Source organism: Branchiostoma lanceolatum, chromosome 4, assembly GCF_035083965.1.
Source record: "Branchiostoma lanceolatum isolate klBraLanc5 chromosome 4, klBraLanc5.hap2, whole genome shotgun sequence".
Taxonomy (NCBI): domain Eukaryota; kingdom Metazoa; phylum Chordata; class Leptocardii; order Amphioxiformes; family Branchiostomatidae; genus Branchiostoma; species Branchiostoma lanceolatum.
In genome coordinates, this window is record NC_089725.1 from 21,831,791 (window position 1) to 21,852,891 (window position 21,101).

General features: G+C 39.7%; 1 protein-coding gene across 4 annotated transcripts in view; it reads right to left on the bottom strand.

Annotated features, from left to right (window-relative positions):
• The window catches only part of LOC136433344 (cell adhesion molecule-related/down-regulated by oncogenes-like), a 40,593-nt gene that overhangs the window by 17,514 nt on the left and 1,978 nt on the right, over positions 1–21,101 (bottom strand). For 2 of the 4 annotated variants that reach the window (XM_066425461.1, XM_066425458.1), the window contains exons 2-3: positions 11,231–11,314; positions 6,413–6,491 (exon numbers count right to left, since the gene is read on the bottom strand). The gene's annotated coding sequence lies outside the window, so the exon portion shown is untranslated. Of the gene's footprint in view, positions 1–3,051; positions 3,356–6,412; positions 6,492–11,230; positions 11,315–21,101 lie in introns of those variants that run through there. The other 2 variants (XM_066425459.1, XM_066425460.1) reach the window with 2 other exon arrangements.

The following is a 21,101-nucleotide window of genomic DNA, read 5'->3' on the forward strand; positions in this document are numbered from 1 at the left end:
GTTCTTAGAGAGAGACAGTAGTTACTACCTTGTACCAAGGAGGTCTAAACCTCCTTGCTTGCACAGTATCTGATTCTGAAGGTAAGTATCCAGTGATCTACAACTTTGGCTTGTTGTTCTTTCGGCTTCTGCTAAACCAAAACTTCCTCTCGGAGAAGGATGCCTACCGGAATTCTTCAGCAACCGAGCTTAGCGTGTTACGAGGAGGTGAAGACAGGTTTGAAGGTTCAGCCTTGTCTTGTGTACATAGAGAGTGTCTTTTTTAGCCGATAAAAAACAAACAGTATTAGCATTACAGCAGGAAGGCCATTCAGTCATTGTATTGTTGCAATTTCGAATAAAGATAAAGACATTCAGTCTTTTCCAAAAACAGTTCTTTTGCTTCAAAATCATTTTATCTACCGAGCCAGTCTGAAAATCTGATATTGGCCAGCCTCAAAATGAGGACCCAAAATCAGGTGTGTTCCCAGCAGTCTGGATGGATCTTGACTACAGACAAAATGAAATTGTCTTATTTGTTTTGGCTAAATAGAGAGGAACTGCTAAAGAACCTGTGATGCATGAAATGAATTGTCTCAGGAATGGTCACAGCAGAGTTTCTACCCAGAAAGTCTGTTCAACTTGGTGTCCCAGAGTGACCATTAATTTTAACTCCATAACCATTAAAAGATTATAAGTTCCTAATCAGGAGAGAACTAATTTCTTCTGGCAGTTTAATTGATGATGATTAACCTGATAGTCATCACTTTGAACCCAACAAAAATATACAATTAAACAAACAAGAAAGTAAATAACTTCCATTACCTCTTATTCCTGTCTGAACCGGAACTTTTCAACGCCACGGATAAAACCATCACATTATTGTCATAACTTTTCCCATTGGAAAATTTGAAGTTGATCAAATCTACACAGAAGAGCTTTTGAAAATTCTATGTATGTAACAGAATACAAGATAGGCTGTAGAACTACAAAGAACACTGTAACTGAAAGATTGGTTAGGACTTTGAGAGTTCAAAGGCAATTGTCTGATAGTCAAAGATGTGCATGGCTTGATCTGGCACTGGGTACAAACAGGAAGAGAAGACACATGGCTCCAGGGATATCCGTTACCAGAGATCACAGAGCGTCTACCTTGAAAGAACAATCACATCTCCCCTGTTTACCAAAACTCATCGGGCTGTGTTCTTTCCAATGAGGTTGTAGTGTGCCAACCATTTTCACGACTTATCGTAAACAACACCAAAGTCCGTAAAGCACAAACTTTTCTTTACGAGCCATGTTGTGGCTTTGTTCTCTCTGCATGTGTCTAGTCTTTCACCGTTCACAGTTCATTTCCAAAACTTGATTTTGTTTTAGATACCCTTGTTTCTGAGAGAGATTGAGGGTGACTAGATATGTTTCAAACTCAGTGTCATTACTTCCTTTGGGGGTTGCAGCACTGACCTTTTACTTGATATAATGCACTTTGGTGCTCCACATATGAAAGTAGAAGTATCATGTTGTGACATTAGGAATACACCCTACCAGCAGCTCCATGTCTGCGGGACAGGCGAATTAGAAAACAGCCTATGATGCCAGATCAAAACCAAATGGTTTTCCAAGTAAATTAGCCTGATGGGTAACCTCCGATCTCACAACAAAGGGTTTGTGTTGCTCCCTGCCCTGCACGACATAGCTACTTTGTGTGATGCTTGAACTCTTAGCTGACCTAGCTTCATCATCAAGGCGTAGGAGGTCTTGGAGCTGAAGTCTATAAGGACAGCCAGAAACCAAATCATGTCACTCCCCAGCCTTTCTTCCCTCACATTATACTAACTTCTTTCTATGAATCACATGATATGGCTTTTTAACAATCTGTTATTTGTTCAAGTCCATTTAACGCACTTGGTTGTTGAGTGAAATGCTCTTGTACTTAGTCTCATTTCCCTAGATGGACCAACAGTTGGAAAAGATTTTGTTTCTGTACAATGCAACCTAGTCCATTCCCAAAAACTCCTCTTAAAGCCATCGGATTCTTACCCTGGGCAACTCGTAAAGGAAGTGTTCCTACTGTGACATGTCTAGCAGCTTGAATGGTGGATTGACCCCCATAAACACATAAATTCATAAAAGGATCAGACCGTCTCCCAGCCCAGAACAATGGCTAGGACAGATTACCATAATACTGGTAAAGAAATTCAAAATTTTTCTGTACTGGTTTTCATAGGAACATTATCAAACCATGCAGAATGGCTCAGATAACTGATCCAAGGAGGTCTCAATCAAATAAGATCCCTTGGATAATCAAGACAATAGTATCTACAACTTTCAGGTTTGGGAAAATCAAGCTTGTTCAAATTTTCAAATCAACCCTGTCAATGTAGTGTCAGAGTATCTAATTGTATCTACATTTCCAACTTGAAAATGTCTTTCCCACATTAGCTTTGGTAATTGTGTGTCTAGAAATATGACTTGTAATTTTGGGTTATCTGTATCTGTGTCTACTTGTAGTCTAAGAAACCAGTATGGACTGTAGAACTGTACTCATAACTGCCAGCCAATGTCTCAAACTAAACCACAAGCCATTGTTGCTATTACTTTATTTCTGGGCTAAGTGTCCTTCTTGATGTGTAGCCATACTTTAATTTCTGATATCTGTTGTTATTTCAAACATAAGTTGAAGAGTAACTTGTACATGGTGAACTGTCTCTGGCAGAGCTCCACTGATGTGCACCGTACGGCTGCCAGCAGCACACTGAAGCCTATAGTTTACATTATCCAGCCTTTATATAGTTTTACTGGGGTCTTTAAATCATGTTGTGCAACACTTGATTCTGCCAATGTCTACAGGGAACTACAACAAAGTGCTGTTGATCCTACCAAAGCCTGTCTACAGCAAAACATCACCCAGCCAGCTCTGAGCAAAGTCATTACACACTGAAGTGGAGACACAGACATCTCAGACAAAAGAAACACAGTTTGCTCCGCCAGAATAATGATACTCGTGATGTGGCTGTGGCGTCGCCATAGAATACCATCAGCTTTTCAGATAAAACCTAGATGTAATCCTACCTTGTCTGCCCTTCTCCAACAGATCCAAATCTGAAACGGGGTTCACTGGTGGCGGCTACTGCACACAGACACACAAGTACAACTGCCCTTGTTCCACTCTCAGCAGTGCCAAATCAGATCCATGTAGATTGGTAGGTTTGGTGCAACTTATACCAAGCCATCTTTGGCTCCCTCTGTGCAAGCCATAGGGTAGAAGGGCACTTGCATGTTGAGCCAGCAAAGTGAGTTAGGTGGACCGTGCTGAGATAATTCCAACCACATGAGGGCATTTTGGCCTAAATCAATCTCAGCTTTGGCCTGGATGCCTGGCTCAGTATCCTATATCCATAATCACTATGGGGATAAATCATGACCAAATGAGCCTGGCTGGGTGAGGCAGCAAGCTGGGTTTTCGGCCCCTTTCCTCTTTTGACAGTAATACACACATCCTGTCTGCCTGGGGCAAGTTCACCCCAATCTTCCTGTCTGTCATGAACCACTGGATACAGCTGCCTGATCCCCACCTCTATGGAGCCTGTTTTCTTTTTAACCTACTCCCAAGCCCAATCCACTTGGACTCAAGTCCTTGTGTCAATACAAAAACATCCCTCTGGCACAAGGCAAGCCCTGATGGGTAAACACTGCCACTATGACCATCAACATTTGTATTGGAACTTTCTTTCTGTGGTCAACAGCTTTCTGGGAAATTAACTTGGAGGTGGAGTCGGGGAGTTAATTAAACCATCAATCAAACTCTCCATCTTCTTTCTCCTGCAGCTTCTTTCAACCATCATGAAAGAAATCAAAGACACAACACTCGCTAAAAGTTGTAATACATGTAATACAAAGGATATAAACCAACATCTCTTGCTCCATCTTTCAGTGGCATTATGTAAGGATACGACTGACTGAAGCATACAGCAAAGGAGTGAAAAGAACTGTGCACGATAGCTGCTCCACCAGCCTGTTAGAAGCCCACCTCATGTCACTATTTACAGCTGCAGACAGAGCCAAATTTTGGCATCCATAAGTAAGCCCTCAATGCTCCCTTCTTTGAGGTCACATATCAACAAAAGAGCTGGGAGTCACAGTCTAAAACTGGTCCCATACATGATAAACAAGGATACACATCCAAGGTCACACGATTGCTCTCAATTTGGCAACATTGAAGCCAAAAGCCAGAGTCTACCAAAGTCACAGCTCTTTCCCTGTAAATGAGAAACTTCATTACCTACAAAACAAATGAAGTCCCCAGCACCCCTTAGTACTACAGTTCCAAGGGTCAGTTTAAACTGAAATTGAACACAAGACTGAAATAAACCACCTGCCACGCCTGCTTTACTTAGGTTTGTGATCATTCACCATTTACAACACTGTAAAACTATAAATGACCTGAAAGTTGTTACTGATCTCTACTGCTTAAACACCTTTTCAAATAGTTTTGAGCATGATTCAAGTCCCCACAAAAGCTCATGAACACCTATGTTGAAGAAAACTGGTGCTTACAACATCTTGTAAAGACTTGAGCTGGCTTCCAACTGTCAAAATCATTTCCAGAAAACTACAGAAGTCTACAGAACTACAACCGTATACATTCAGCAAGAGAAAGTTCAGTTTCAAACAAAAATATTGGATTTTCGATTTTCAATGCAACTCTTGAGATACAACTGATATTGTTGGTTTATATTCTTTATATTATTAGGGTCCAAAGGCATCTTTAGTCTTCATTGTCTAGGGGATATGCCTTCCTAAAAATCACTGTTAAGTGGAGTATTTAAAGCACTTTTTAGTCAGATCAGAATACAGACAAATCTAAGGTGAAGGTAAAAGGTGAATTTTATCCCTCCAGAACAAAGATCTAGAGAAAATATTCCTGACCTCAGATTCTGTTTGGATGCCTAGACAATACCCTGGGCAGCTAGATAATACCCTGGCATGTAAAGATAACCCACAAACATCTGAACCAAAGGACAGTTGTACAAGCTACCCTAGCTAACCCAGCGGGGAAGCACTTGATGGATGGGCAGCCTTTCTGAATAACAGCCTGTCCCTGGGATGTGGAGTAGAGATGGCTAATACACCCATTCCTTTATAACCACCTCCTGAGACTGAATTTTTCTGAAGGGCAGCAAACAAATTCAGGCTGCCGCACGGGAGACCTTTTGACACCGGTCTCAAAGCATTCTTTCCGTTGAGAAAAGATCTGATTGTTTCATGGGGGTAAGAAATTCTAAGGAATGAAAGGGTTGCTAATTATATGTTTGAGAACTTTGACAAAGGTACAAAGCTGCCAAGTCAGGATTTCTAGTTAATCATACATAAGGCTTCCAACTTTAAGGTTATGAGTCACACACCAGTCAAAAATCTGGTCATACACCAGTCAGTATTGGATTTCACTGTAGGCTAGGCAGCATGAAGAGGGTCAATGCAGAATGGTAGTCTCCTGGGCAAAACGTCAATGGCACATTGAACAATGCCAAAGGTTCACTTATACCAGGAGAATTGTTTTCCTCTCAGGAGAGCACCAGCTAATCACATGTTGAGGCAAGCAATACAATCATCTGTGGGAAGTAATAATCAACACTATTGGGCATCATTATGGGTTTGCCTAGTCCTCATACCTCCATGTTGCTCAGGTGTGGAAACCTATAAAAGAACTCTAATGTGACAAACCAATTAAGCTGTATAATCTCAAGAACTCAAGCCCTGATAACTAATCTTATCCATGGCAGCTCTCAGCCACATGTGCAGGTTCTAATTTTCAGATGCCAGTAGGTTGACAAAGAATTTTTCAAAAACTTCTCCTGGGCATCTGGGTCTGCTCATTCTTTTCATTTCATTAGTTTACAGACAAAGGTGATAGAGCTTTCAACAAGCACTTAAATCTGTCTGACTGCACTTTCTAAAATTGTTCTACAGCTAGTCATCACCAAGATCTTGATATCAAATATCAATGACTTCTGTCAATATGCTAAAAACAAAAAACAGTAAAAAAAATAGACAAATTATTTTCTCTTGCAAGCATAGTATTAGGTCAACAGAAGTTGTCTTCAGTGGGTACTGTTGTCCATAAAATGCCTTTAAGTTGAAATATTTATAACAGAATAATCTTCCTATTATGCAAGAAATAAACAACACAGCAGCCATTGCAAACTCCAGCTATCTTAATGTACGTTTTAGCAAATTATAAATGGACATAGAAAAAGGAGTGATTGCACATGAAAAACATAAAAGTAATGGTACCAACTGGTAACATTATACAATATAACAGTAAAGTATTCATTACAGTACAGACGGTGCTTGAAAAGTGTAACAGTACTTTATAATTCTACAATGACCGCTAGAATGACTTGTCTATAAGAACAGTTAGAGATAAACTTACCTGCACCCTGTTGGTGCTCGTCTCGGCTGCAATTGCAGGACCTTCAGTCAGCAGTTCTCTGCTGCGGCCGTGCCATATCCTTCAGAATAGGGGAGGGGGAAAATACAAGAGGAATAATTTTTTCAGACATTGGTCTGACTGACAGATCCACCTGTGCATCTTGTCACAAGGGCAACTCTTGGCACACATCTGCCCTTGTTCAATGAGCACCCAATAGTACATAAAAGCCAGCAGTATAGCAAGGCACTCATTCTCCAAATTCTTTAAGAATCTTGCCCGGGGCAAAGGGGACGGACCACAATTTTTGGAGAGGGCACCGTAATTGTTTGCACAGCTTTCTTGCGCAATGAGCGCAAAAGGCTATAATAGCTGATAAACACTGCTCACATCGACTTCACGGGAAATTCATCAAACACTGGGAAGGTAGTAATCTCTGTTCTGAAGAGCCCCGCGATTACCACTTAGAGAGAGTGCGCTGCCATGTCATTATACAAAGGTCAAAATGCCACGGCTTCACAACATGGTATGTGATACCATGCATTATGGAGCATCATTGTGAGATTACCTGCCTGCCAGATTGCTTATTACAATAGACCTTCAAAGCAATCCACACAAATTACATGTCTGTGAACACAAGTTGTTTCCCATCATTTTGAAAGAGTTTTGTCAGGTTTACGTGTCAAGATAAGCAGTGGAATTACATGTATTCTCTGTTTCACCAAGAAGTATGATGATGATAAGAAGGAGGAAGCTGTGATCTAAATTTAAAGTAACATGCCAAAGGGTCTTCAAGTCATAAATATTGAAGACCAAAGACTCCAATATCCAGAAGAATGTGTGATGCCTGCTCACCCGTTGAGGGCCTCAAAACTGTCTGAAGCTTAGATTCAACAGAGCAACATGCCCTTCCAATTCTGGAGCATCTGTTTGGTCCAGATTTCATGACCAGGGAGCCATTTTTGGTGATCATGTATACCTCCCCCATACATATAATCCCTGTGTTTCCAAGCAGTATTTGTCCGCCAAACAGACAGCAAAGTCAAAAGAGTAAAAGACAGGCAAGACAAAGATACAATCAAGAAAACAGAACCTATAGGGGAAACATATCAATTACTCTGGAAGAGTCCCTTATGAAAATTTGAAGTATTTCCCGCCTGAGGGTATGGGCGGTGTGGGGAGTAACAAAGGATATCAAGTCCAACAAGTGGAAAGAACCAGATGTGCAGCATCCTTTGTACAATCCACAGCCAGGAGATGACTACGGGGGTCACATTTCTGAGACTCATTGTCCTGGTGCTTACAGGGATATTCAGTATTCATGAAGGTAATAAGACTCCATTATAAATAGCCATCCTTCCTTTCTGACTTTCTCCCATGCTACTGAACGTTCCAATGCATTAGTATACTACCCGGCAGGATATAGGATATCTTTTCGGTAGTTTTGCAAGATGATCCTCTCTTTGTATCATCTCATTATTCACTGCTTAGAACTTGCGGAAGATGACATTTTGTTGTTATATTTCTCTTGGATTCCCTCCTTTTTAGTATCATTAAGAAGCTTGTATCTGACTAAATCACATAGGAAAATAGTTTTGTGTGCACAATGAAGAATAACAATTCAAAAGTCCTGGGAAGCATCACTAAGATATAACTGCAACTGGGCTATGTCCCAAACTAATAGACTTGAAGAATATACAACTATACAGGCATAAGATTTACTTTTAATCATCGCCAGTGAAAAATGAAAGGTCACTCTAATGAGCTGATCCCTTTCATCACCAGCTAAAATAAAGCAATTGATGGCATATACCTTTTTACCTTGTCTAAATGTGATGTGTATGTAATGCTTTACTCATCCAGCATAAATCATTAAGGGTCCTGTAAATTATTCAAGGTTCATAATGTGCATGTCAGTTGCCCTTACTTGAAGTGTACATTTAATACAGCATACATGTATATCATTAATTGTTAATACCATTTCATAATTCACAATTCAAATATCACCAAATCAATCAGTAATGATACACATTAAGGCATGAAGGCATTCGTTGAAATAAATAAATCATGAAAAGCTAGAACGTTTTATACCTAAATTTCATATCAAACTGTTGTGAGACAAGACCTACAAATATGCAAGTTTAGGTTCGAAAACTTGCAAGTCAGTGAAAGCCCATACAAGGGCCTACCTTTAGGGAAATAACCAGGGTTTGTAATCAAACTTCTATTAGTTTCTGTATGTTGATAAGCAGGTTAAAATCTGGTCACACATCTGTAAGTTTTCTGGGCTGGAGGGTTGCACACTGGGCAAAATTGGCAGTTTGACACAAATCAAATGCCGTAGTTCAAAGGGATGATTCAGACTTGTGGAGGAGGCTGTACAACAAATTGGCAGACTAATAACTTATGTAAAAGTTCTGTAAACTTTTTTCAACAGCTTGTTATCGATCTGACTGATGGGCAAACATTACTGTTACAAAATCTCCCTAAAACTAGAAGTACAGAAGCTTGGGCACTGGGACACCCAAAAGTATCATGGAACTAGATCCTGTCCTTCCAACAGTTCCCAAGTAGGCACAGTCCTCCTGACAAATTGTAGGTGACAACTGCACAGAAGGCATGATTATGGATCATGTTTCCTAGCCTTGTGATTGGTTACTAGGGAGACAAAGGCTCTTCCAGGTGTCTGTCCTCCACAGCATGTCTGCTCCCTTCATGTCGCTATATCTACACCTTCTGATTAATAAATTCTTTCTCATGAATCTCAAAAATAAGGGGGGTTGAAAAATCTCCCCAACCCTCGGCAAATTGGCATCCTTTGCTGCCAGGCTTAGGGGGAGAGTGGGAACAAATGCATGAGACAGGATGTCAAGAAACGCCTGTGGCAATAGCAAGACTGATCAGTATGGGGTCAGCTCAAAGACTCTCCAAACTGCAGCTGCCCCAATTATCTCAATTACTGCGTTCCTCTCTGCTGACATCACTGAATACAACCTTTGACCCAATCCTTCTCTCCCTATAATCTTCCACATAATTGCCAGATCCAGATTTACTTTCTCTTTCACTAACACCAAGCAGATCCCGATATGTGTTTCAACATAAGATACCTGCTTGCTGACAATACCTACATACTAAATCCAAATAGCCCATAGCAAGAACACAGATTGCGGGTTTAGATAAGCCATCAGGGACAGGCATACAACAATGCTGAATGGCGAAGGCCTGACTGTAAGATGGTCAGCTTAACAGTTCAAGGATGGTTAAATTTGATCTTTGTCGTCAGAACTGGACCTTATCATTGAAATGCCCGTATATCTCTGTGCAGGATTTTACCCAATCCTGTGTCACAGAACAGTGTATGGACCTGATCAGTGTAGGATGAAACTGTGTGGCCATCAAGCACCAGATCTTGACACACATTATGTTTAAGAACTAGAAAGGTTTGTATAAGCCAACACACTTTTTGAGAAGAGAAGGGGTGACCCTGTGTGCTTGTCAAATTACTGGGGACATAACAGGCTCAGGCCTTCTCTCCAGTCATTCAATGACCAATGGAAAGGTTTGATTTTGAGCAGCCAGCTTTATCACCATGCTGATGTCACTTCCTGTGGGCTGATTTAAAAAATTGCAAAAGGTTGATAGGTCAAAGGTAATCCTCAGTTCCTTCAGCCTCTGGCCTGACTCAAGAGGTTTTTCAGTAATTAGCTTCTTGGCCCAGAGGTATATCAAATAATTGTTTATCATAGAGCATACATTTCAGCTGCTACTGGATGAAGCCAACCTTTGATAAAATAAATAAACATATGATAAAACTTCCATTAATGTGATTCATGATACTTGCCTGTGTTCATATATGTGTGTTTGGACACGAGCTGTCACCAGAACATTTTAACATTTTACTAGTCTCAAGTCTGGGGGAAAGTTGTCTGTCGGACAATACTCAGAGGACATTGCTACTTTCAAGGAAAGATAAAATACACTTGTCAATCATTCTGTAGACAAAGTTATGGATATTTTTCATTGTTGTTCTCTGCCAGTGTTGATGTTCTCCCTAAGCGATATAATATTAACAGTACTGCACCTGACAACCTTGTTTCAAATCTTTCGAATTTTGCTTTTAATTCATCAAAATTTTCTTGTCTTAGATCAGTTTCACCCGTTCCAGACACCAGCACAAAAAAAAAGGTAAAGCGGCCGGTAAGGTATGATGTTTTTTTGTTAGATATTAGTGCAATGCGGCTTTGCTACGGTTCGCATAGTTTGGGCCAAGCACACCGGCACAACCTCTCTCAACATGTCTGCGGAGAGTCCAATGATACAAACATATTCAATAGTTTGATGTAATCCCTGTTGATTTGCTCCCCAACTAGCAGGCAGGGACTAAACTTAGACCCAAACCGGATGGCATTCAGAGGACTCAGGTGCCTCTGTGAAGTCTGTATCATCAACATACATAAAAATGAACAAAGGCCAATCTTCAATACTTTGTCATTATTTTGTTACTGTGGGTGCTTAAAATCAATACTGTTTGGACATCCAACAGAACAAGGACTTGAGTTAATGAAGGCTATATCTACCTTTGGCTGCAAGTGACCCAGGTGTGAAGCTTCTAACTTTAACAGTCGACAGACACATATACAATACAGAATACATTTTACTTACTGCATGTAACATAGATCTCCTTCAACATAAATACAAATACAAAAGTGTTTTCACACCAATTAAGTATCATCTTTAACCTGGAGAATCATTGGATAGCACATAACATCAAACATTTTTGGAAAGCATTAGATATACTAGCAATCTAGACCACTATCCTACCTTGCTGTCAGGTCCTATTGCGCAGAAAATGTTGTCTTTCCTTCCCCGTCTAATTCAGTAGAAGGCCTTTAAACAGTCCCATTCCTGCAAGCAAAATACATTAGTTTAGTCCTCCATGTGACACATTAACACTGTCATGTTAATAGTTATCTTAACAAAACACATCCAGACCAGAAACCACAATGTTCCTACCACAAAAGACTGCCCTGACAATTTGATGAGGGAATTATGTGATTACAACTTTTTGTTGTTACCTGTGTGAAATGCAACACTCCTGACAATGGAAGGGAGCATAAACGTTTTTCTGTGTATACTGTAGTCTGTAGTGACACGTATGCCCTCAAACCTTCTGCATAAATCAGAATCTTTGCAAATCAAAAAAGGGAGGCAATCATATATGTACCCGTCTAGGGGGCCATTAACTACTGATAAATGAATAGTTCACAGCTAAATATTTAATGGAATTTTCAACGGTTGTATTTGTAGATCAAGACAATCTTTATACATTTCTATTCAGTAACTGTACAACAGTTAACAGTTATCAGTACAGGCCACATCGCAAAATATAAAATTGGACATCATAGGGGAAAAATCAACTTGTGACAGAATTTTCAAATTACAGTATCAGTGTATGAGAACAAATTTGGTAAAAGACGAGTTACTCCGAGTGATAAAGGCGCATTTGTAGTGGCCTGAATCAAAGCCAATTACTCCTGTTCATTGCTTACCTCAGAAAATAAAGGGGAATGCAAAACTTCAGAATCTCCTTTGTTTAAAATTTGAGACCTGAAGCAAATGTCCAACAGGACATAATTGATGATTTAAGCTGGACCACCCAAGTCTATTTTCCCAGCATCTTAAGTTTCCCAGTGGAAGACATGTTGATGTTGGCTACTTGCAACATTGGTTTCAGTTGCTTCTATCAAGCATCTTTAGAGGACTTTATCTACTGATATAACTAAACATGTGGAGAACTGATACAGGGTTTACGTAGGCAAAGTGTTCTCCTCTTCCCATTAAAAAAAATCACAGGCATGGCCTATAATGCTATTCAAAAATATTGGGCCAGTCTTTTTTTACAAGAAAAAAATATGATGAACTAGAGTAGCACAACTGCTTCAGATTTAAAATTCTAGCACAGAAAAAAATGCATTCATGGCATGCAAATGAGCTTCATGCTTCACCTGACACCTTAAATCTAATGTGAAAAAGTGTCATGGTTGCCCTAGTTTCAAATTTTCTGCTTTAGTGATTTATAATTAGTCCTGTTTCGAATTTCCTCAAGCCACACATTTCAACTGAACATTTTAAAGTGCTGATCAAACAGAATCCACAACACTTAATTTCTGTGTACATCGTACAATGCCAGTTGAAAGAAATGTATATGGACAATGCAAATGAAAATCAACGATCGGGTGGTAGGAACATTAGCTGTGATATTTACACATACAGAGACGAGGATTGCCTACAGACAATTAAACAGGGAGTAACCTCAAACATTTCACATACTTCGACATTCACAAAGCATCAGAGGGCATAATGCTATGTCAGAATATGACAGAAGAATATATCATCTAAGCATAAATTCTTATTAGCTATCTGATAATCAATTGTAATGAATAAATCTAACATATTGTAAAATTGCACTCAGCCTCTCTTCCTTATCTTTATACTCCTGTTGTTGGAGGCTCGGTCACTTCCTTTTCCATTGTTTTTCTTTTCTGTGAACAAAGAACCTCCCCATTTTTCCAAATTATTTACTCTGTTTGGATGACTGGCCAGGTACAAGGACACTTCTGGCTGCTGAAAACACAACATTTCCTGAGCAACTCAGGAATTCTGCCAGTAGAGGCTAGATATCGGGCCTCAAAGAACATTACAGAATCTAACAAAAATCTAACAAAGCTATGGAAAGATACACTGTTATCTTATCAGAAAGAAACACATATGGTACCAAAACATTAACAGTCCTGCCTTTTACTAGTTTTAGGTACCAACATTGCAATTACAAGAGAAGTGTCTAAGACATTTCATTATTTTCTGTCTCTTCTTCATACTCTAAACCCAATAAACCAACTAGACTGTATGGTCTTCAATGGATACAGTATCTCTGAAAGCATGTCCACCTTCCCACAAAAGATTTCAAGTTACCTGTGCTACAATCCCTTGGCAACCTCACCTGTCCGGTTCCATTCCAGTCGGCAGGAATGCTCTGTATGTTCTGATAGTGTTTACTTTAGAATGTCATCATACCATACCAATGTATACTCGAGTTTGATTGGCTAGGAGGACAGGGAATATAAGGTGACCCTTCCTGACACTAGCCATCTAAAGGCCTGTCCACCACCCCTAGGCCTGATTCACTCATGGCAAAATAACAATTTCGGGCAAAGCCCTTGTGTCAACGACCCAATATTTTTCTAGCTGACCACAAGAACACAGATAAAAAACAGCAAGCAAAATGGCAGTACTCTTTATTTATCAATCACTAAGGTGTTGCCATTGGCTCCTCTTTATCACAGGTGTTGTTATTTTTCTGTGCTATGGTGTTTTTTTCTAGAAGAACTACCATTATCATTGGGTATTCTGGCTTCAGCTCTACAAACTTTACAGGCTCAACAGATATTACTTCCAGACTATCACAGCAATCATTTTGTTTACTTCAATTAGGCAGAATATTACCAAAGGCAGACCAGCTTAAAATTAAAAAGTTCTTAGATTGTATTAAGATTTTTATGTATCAACCACACTAGCATGAGCAGCTTATACCCTAGCCAAACAAAATATACCTGGCCGATAAATGGGAGAGAAAAACAATCAGACTCTGAAGTGAATTTTGATGGCAGTTTTATTGCAGTGAAATTTTGGAAATCACATTTGGGTGTGGTCAAATAAAGCTCCGGTTCAGATCTAGAGTAACCCCAAGAAAGGAACTATATTATTACACAATCAGTTATCACATGACATAACATGCTGCATAACTGAGGGACTGGAACTCTTGGTCTTATGGGGGTCAACATTAAAACCTTGAAAAGGACCCTTTTTAAACATCAAATATGTGACTGGCAGGAAAGAGAACATCATGCTTTCTGCTGCATTAGATGAACTTTGCAATATTAACATGGCCAACAGGACGAGGACAAAATAAAGGAGCTGCCCAATGCACAATGGGACCCTCGTCAAATTGCGGGAATCAGCCTGACCTCTGGAAGTAGTGCTGACTTTACTGGGACAAACCTTTCAAAAATTCCATAAAATGGCTCTCTGCTGGATTGGGAAGTATTCACAGTGGGGCCATTTCTACCGAAGTGAAGTTAGGGTGAGTTCAGACCGTTAACACACTGAACCTTTCTTGCCCTCAGGAGTGAATAGGGTTTGTTTGTATAATTCCATGGTGTTACATGGCTTTGACATGATACACATACACAATATACAAGAACTTGTATTTTTCTCATAGCTATTTTCACCTACATCTTTACATGTGGGCATGTTGATTTCGAGGGCAGACACATAGGAGTCAAGCAATTAATTAATCTTCATTATGTACGGGTTGGAAATCACAGAAAATAATTTGTTTGCATTTCAATGCCTCCTCAGAGTCCTATGCCATGATATAAAAATAGCCCACCTGATAAACGGTATAGGCACGCATTTTAATTACTGTATAGACTAGACAAGGCTACATACTAGTGAGGCAACCTTTTCTTTTAGTACATGTATTACTATAATTTCCCTTTTATGGTAGATAGAATAATTACCAACCACATGTAAAACAGCGTAACTACCAAACTGCTGTATGAAGACAGCATAATAAACAGATATGTTCTACCGAAGTCAAAACCATCACCTTCCACACGTTTGCCCCTATGTTTTACCGTCTCACACTTTAACAGATAACAGGAATTTGCAGATTACGATTATGCCTTGTGTCATTGAAAGGCTAAAATGATAGGATTGCTTGCACCATCGCACATACCCCAGGTGGAAGGAAAGCTATAATCTTAACTGACATCTCTTCCTGTTGGCTTGCTCCAAGGCTAGTCAACATTCCATGTTGCTATGCCCCAAGGCACCACACAGGGTACCAGCCTGTTTCAATCTGACTTGTGCCTTATATGGGGATGTCTGCAGACACCTAAGTAAGATTGGCTTGGTAAGAAGCCTAAAACACAGTTATGCAAGTTTGTCGGGATCGGTGACATCCCAGTATTGTTCTGAACAGTACAGCCGAACACGACTCACAGAAATACAAGCATGATCCTCTCATCCCACCACACCTAACTCTTTCTTACCATCTGGTTGTGTTGCTTTATTCTTTGTCTTCTTAGTCCTCAGGGATTTCTCTATCCTATCATCCAGCCAAGCTATGCAAGAAATAGGAGGCCATTGTTGGTTACCACCTAATCTAACCGAAGTATGTCAAAAATCATAATTATTGGGTAGAGAAGATGACTGGGTCTGCTTTCCTTCTAAAGGATCCATGGTCCCCCACTGGGATTTAAAAAATACCCTACTAATGCCCTGGGCACAGTAGGGCTATGATAAAGAGACTATCTACAGGAATAGCAGGCAGCCACTAGACTCTAATAAGTCCTCCCGCAATCCTTTCTGTTGCCTGTTTGTCCTGGGAATCACTTACAGCTATGTTTGCAAATCAATGAACATGATGAAATTCAACTTGTGGACATGCTGTTGCAAAATCTATACATTTGATGATTATGATAAATGAAACTGCCATAGTAACTCCATACAGTGATGGAAAAATGATTTCCCAATCTAAGAAAACATACTTAAACTATTCAAATGGACTTGCCATAAGCAAAATGTATATCATAATACAACTGGTAATGTTTTTCAACACAACACAAAATACTGATTATCTGAAACAGCTACCATCTAATCTTCATTTTGATCAATAATTTTTGATATACTGTACTTTTTGTATCATCTAATGTTATGAATCCTCATTGTGCAAGCTAGGCGTGCAGATAAGCAAAACATGCGGGATTGCCACATTCCTTTAGCCTTTATCATGCCGAGTTAATTTGAGGGTTCATATTCCCTGCTGCTTTTGCAGTGAATTTGGGGCATATTCCATACATCACAATGCAAAACCTTTCCAGCCTTACAAATCAAAGAGGTGAAAATGAAGAGCACGTTGGATCTTAGAATTTTCTTCTTCATCCAATATACATACTTGAAGGTCATTGGTCACTCGTGTTGCTATGGAAACAAATGTTGCAGCCTAATCAGGCCCCAGTGCCATTCCATGCTTGAAATGAATTTAAATAAGGATAATGGCCTGATTAACATGCAAGGATATATATGAGTGTATCCTTTTAAGAAGTGATCATCAAACGTTCATACATTGTTTAGACTTTCCACTCATTGAAATGAACCATTCAGTTTCATACAGGATCATCCTGGTGTTTGGTGGCAATAAGTTTGGAAGTTTCACACATAAATTATAACTCCGAAGACCCATGTACTAGTATATATCTCCTGGAACCTGTTACACAAGCAATTCCTATGAACACCTGCACAGATAAAGGACTTAATCCTATGTTTACGCTGCAGTGAATCACTTCATCAGCACAACAATTCCTTGAAAACTTGAATGGACAGTTGGTGATGCTCATTTTCACTTGTTTGTGAAAGATGAAAGAGAAATTGTCAATCAAGGGAAGTGCAAATTGTTTGTCCATAGTGACATTAATGTAATAAACTGAAATGACTAAGTTGCTTGCCTCTTGTTTGTGTCAACACAGATAAATACCTCGTCGCTGAGTCAGCCAACTGTTTCATAGCTGGCCTTGGGTGTAGGGTCTAGCTGTCATTGAGTCTTGCTTCCGACATATTTGCTGCTGTGTTTTATGCATTTTATGACTTTGTTTTCTCCATTCTATGTCCTCTACAATCCTCGTATGAACACAAAAGTATCCCATCATCACTCAAAGTGAAGGAAAGGCTGCAGATTGGTTTTCAGCTTGGAAGGTTTGCCTAGGGCAGCCGTATCACATTCCTAGTTATAATGTCCTGCACCCATGTGTGCTGGGCAGGACATTTTGTTGTTGGATCCCTGTGTGTCTGTTCATCCATGCGTATTCCCCCTCCTGAATACAATACCTTAACAACAATACATGCTCATACTTATTATAGAGTACCCTTTGGCAACGCAATTATGACATGCAGGCACTAGCGTCTTTCTTTGAAGGATTTTCTCATAACTCATTTCTGAACTAAAAAATGGTCAGACTCATCTTCATATCTATACATGCTTTCATGAAGAGGCTACCGATTTTTACTTCAAAAGTAACCAAATGCCAAAAATTTTACACACAACAATTCAACAGTGCAAACATTTGTCCCTGTTTATCAAATAGCTATATTCTAATTTCATACATTACATTTCGTAGCAAACAAAAATGGTGTCCTTTGTATGTTGAAAGTTTGATGTCCATCAAATCTAACCCACAAGGCACTAGCTTGTCTTGTACTACTGGTTACACACTGATTATTTCTCTTAAAGTAATTTTGACTAATCAACTCCTATGACCCAGAAGAAATCTGTTTAACATTCTTCACACGCTGTACACAAAGAGTCTACCTATACCCTCGTTAACCTCTTCCCCTTGACTTCTGCTGTAACCAAGACAAATTTTGGTGTGTACAGGGGCTTGTTCACAGTACAAAAAAATGTAGAAAGAAGCCTGGCAAAAATAGAAGAAAGAAGCATTTCATTATGCTCCTCTTGATAATGTGTCTTATTGCTTCCAGAAACCTCCCCCCAAAAAAGCCTAAGTTTACTTAGTCTTAGAAAACTTAATCACTTTACAATGTGTTTAATTGACTATCACTCAGTAAATGAACCACTGTTTTGACTGGTAGGAACTTGGAGATGGTGCTGGTCAATCAACAGCACTGGGTAAACACAGAATTCAATAGCCATCCTTTATACACCATAAGGCTAATAGTTTTTTTACAAGGCTAGTTGTCAAAGTGGGTAAATCAAAAGGGAGTGGTGGTATCATTGCTGACTTTGTTTACCTTACACTTAAAAAGAGGCCTATCACTTCATGGGCCCTCCTCCTTCTCTCCTCCCCTCACCATATGCATCATCAGAAACAGGCATCCAGCAAAACAGCAACAAACTGTACAAGCTCTTCTTCCCCTAAGATATTTGCATAGAGGGCCAAAATGATTAGTGTCTGATTTTTCTTTCATCAAAATACCTTCCCAAGTTTGCCTGATGTCGTGATGATGTCACACTGTCATAAACACAATATTTTTGCATAACACTCACTGATCGCCACATTAAACATCCCCAAAACACAGCTGTTCTTTCCAATCACTTTCAAATCACGCAATACACCAGTAACTGAGGTTAAGTATTTTAATTATTTACCAAAATTTATACATTTTTTTGCATAGTGCTAATAATCAGTAGTACATTTTGGATGGGCAAAGTTTCTTAGGTTATTCATGCTCTATCAGTCTATGCCGAGTACTGCCATCCCTCACAATGGCAGCCCAGTGGAACCACAGCCACAAACGGAAATAGCGAGCAGTCCGAACCCTACCTCTCCAAGCATGGATCAAAGTTAAGGCATATATCAACAAGAAACAAAAGCCTGCTCATATGTTATCAGGTATACCAGATCGGAATAAGACCACTTGAAGAGGATATTTGAATGTTTATTTTGCGTGTTGTGTTAGACTGTCATCATAAGGTTAAGAATGGCTGACACCAGGATTATGTTGCTCTGCTCAGACTCCATAGTGTAGAATGCTATCTGATGGGCATCAGTTACCTCATCTTTGAAGGTGGTGAGATCTAAGGACAGCAAAAACCACAGGATACTAAACATAGGACATTCATAGGGCACAGCTTTCAAATGGTGCCCATTGGAGATTTACCATAGTGATCAGGTGTTGTGTAAACAGGCAGTAAAAGAGGTGTATAAGTCTGAGAACGGTATTGTTATCTGGTATGGAAGGCTGCACTTCAGGCATGTACAAATGATCTCTGTATCTAATGCATCTTTCCCCTTGGCGGAATGGGCAGGAAAGAGAGTTCTTAACCAAACTCCAGCGCTTGTTACTGCTCTTTCTGTAGTCTTCCATGTCCATCTGTAACTCCTTACTCACCACAACATCAAAGGTTCAGATTAGCTTCTAAAGAAGTACCGGTAGCTTTTCACCTTTGAAAGGAAAATGCCAACAGCTCAACTGACTGTTTCCTCCTACCATGGCTGTGCTATTTTCTTGTGTGACTTGATGCACCAGTCCCTCATTCCTCATGACCACTGACTGTTACTGGAAGGAAGCAGTTGTCCCTGGGGCTGATATCCAACTCAGTACATACCTTTAATGTAAACCATACCCCACAATTGCCCATATCTCATTAGTTGCAGTCATTTCTTTGGACCGTGCAGTTGATGAGAAAGGTGCCACTAGTACTGTGGACATGATATTGTGAAGTAAAACAGACACCTCTTGGGTTGGTATCAAGGGTGACAGAATCAATTGTAACTTGTATGTCATTTGATAACAACACCGTCCAATATCATCAGTATCCACGGCACACGCAATGTCTGTATAGTTTGTACCAAACTCTCTTTCAGAATTTTGTTTGGAAAAACAAGTTGCATACTACAGATCCTTTCCTTCATTCCAATGCTGAAAACACTTGACTGTAGCTAATTTGGCGGGCTGTACAGTGGGAACAACCACTACATTCTTGCAGGGCCGGACATTGATGGCATCCCACATGAGATTACTCATTTCAAATTAAAGAATTCAGAGAGGAAACATAGCATACCAGTTAACTGGGCATGCAGTATTGTATCTGGCTATGCGGTATTTCATTTTATCAGACAGAGCAGCATAAGCATGGAACTTAGCAAGTAGGGACTTCTTTATCTACCTGCAAATAATAATATACATTGTTGCTTTTTCTGCATAGCGTATACCAGTTTGGGAGTGCTTTGGAGTCTAAAATCAATGTCAGTCCGTCTACTTCATCTGATATTTCCTCTGAGTCTGAGGCCAGGAAAAAACAGTCATCTGATGTGGTGACTCTGGCGAGTGCTATACCGTAGTTACTTTTGACAAAACTAATTATCATAAATTACGGAAAACCTAATTTGGAATGTAACAGCTGGATCAACTGAAATAGGAGTACTGAAGGCTAGAGAAGAGCCATCCAAATGAATAGAAAAGTGTGATGACAGATGAGGATAGAAACATTGTGTACCAACAGAGCAGACACAATATTGATAAACTACACATCTAGTCATTGTTTCTGGTTAAAAGCTATCTGCAAAGGTGATATAAAGTGAAACGTGAGATACAGTGCTGTTATCTGAATACAATCAACCCTCTTCTGTAAATACAAGTAGCCAGTGCTGTGTTACAGTCAGGATGATGCAAATGTTATGCACATGCATTGTTCTGAACAACTGGGTTAGAAACATGCTGATAGGATTTTTGCCAGTTGAAAGAAGCTTTCATAAAACAGACCAGTAGAAACACAATCAGTCAAAACATCTACCCCCTTCCAAATGTAGCCCTTAGGTAAAACAACATCTATCAAAAACTGGCAATCAATCAATAAGCTTGTTAGCTAACATCAATTTGGCTACTCCTTTTGACAGACTGGACAGACCCTTAAACCTATCCCACAGACCTCTCTTGGAAGGACATCCATGCCAGTTCAATGATTTCACCAGAAGATTATTGACCCTGTTGAAATTGTAGTGTTGACGTATGATAGGGCAGGGAAACAAATACATAAAACCTAATTCTAATATGATGCATAATTTTGAATGCTGTGGAATTTTACCGAAAGGCCAAGCCCCTGGGAGCAGCA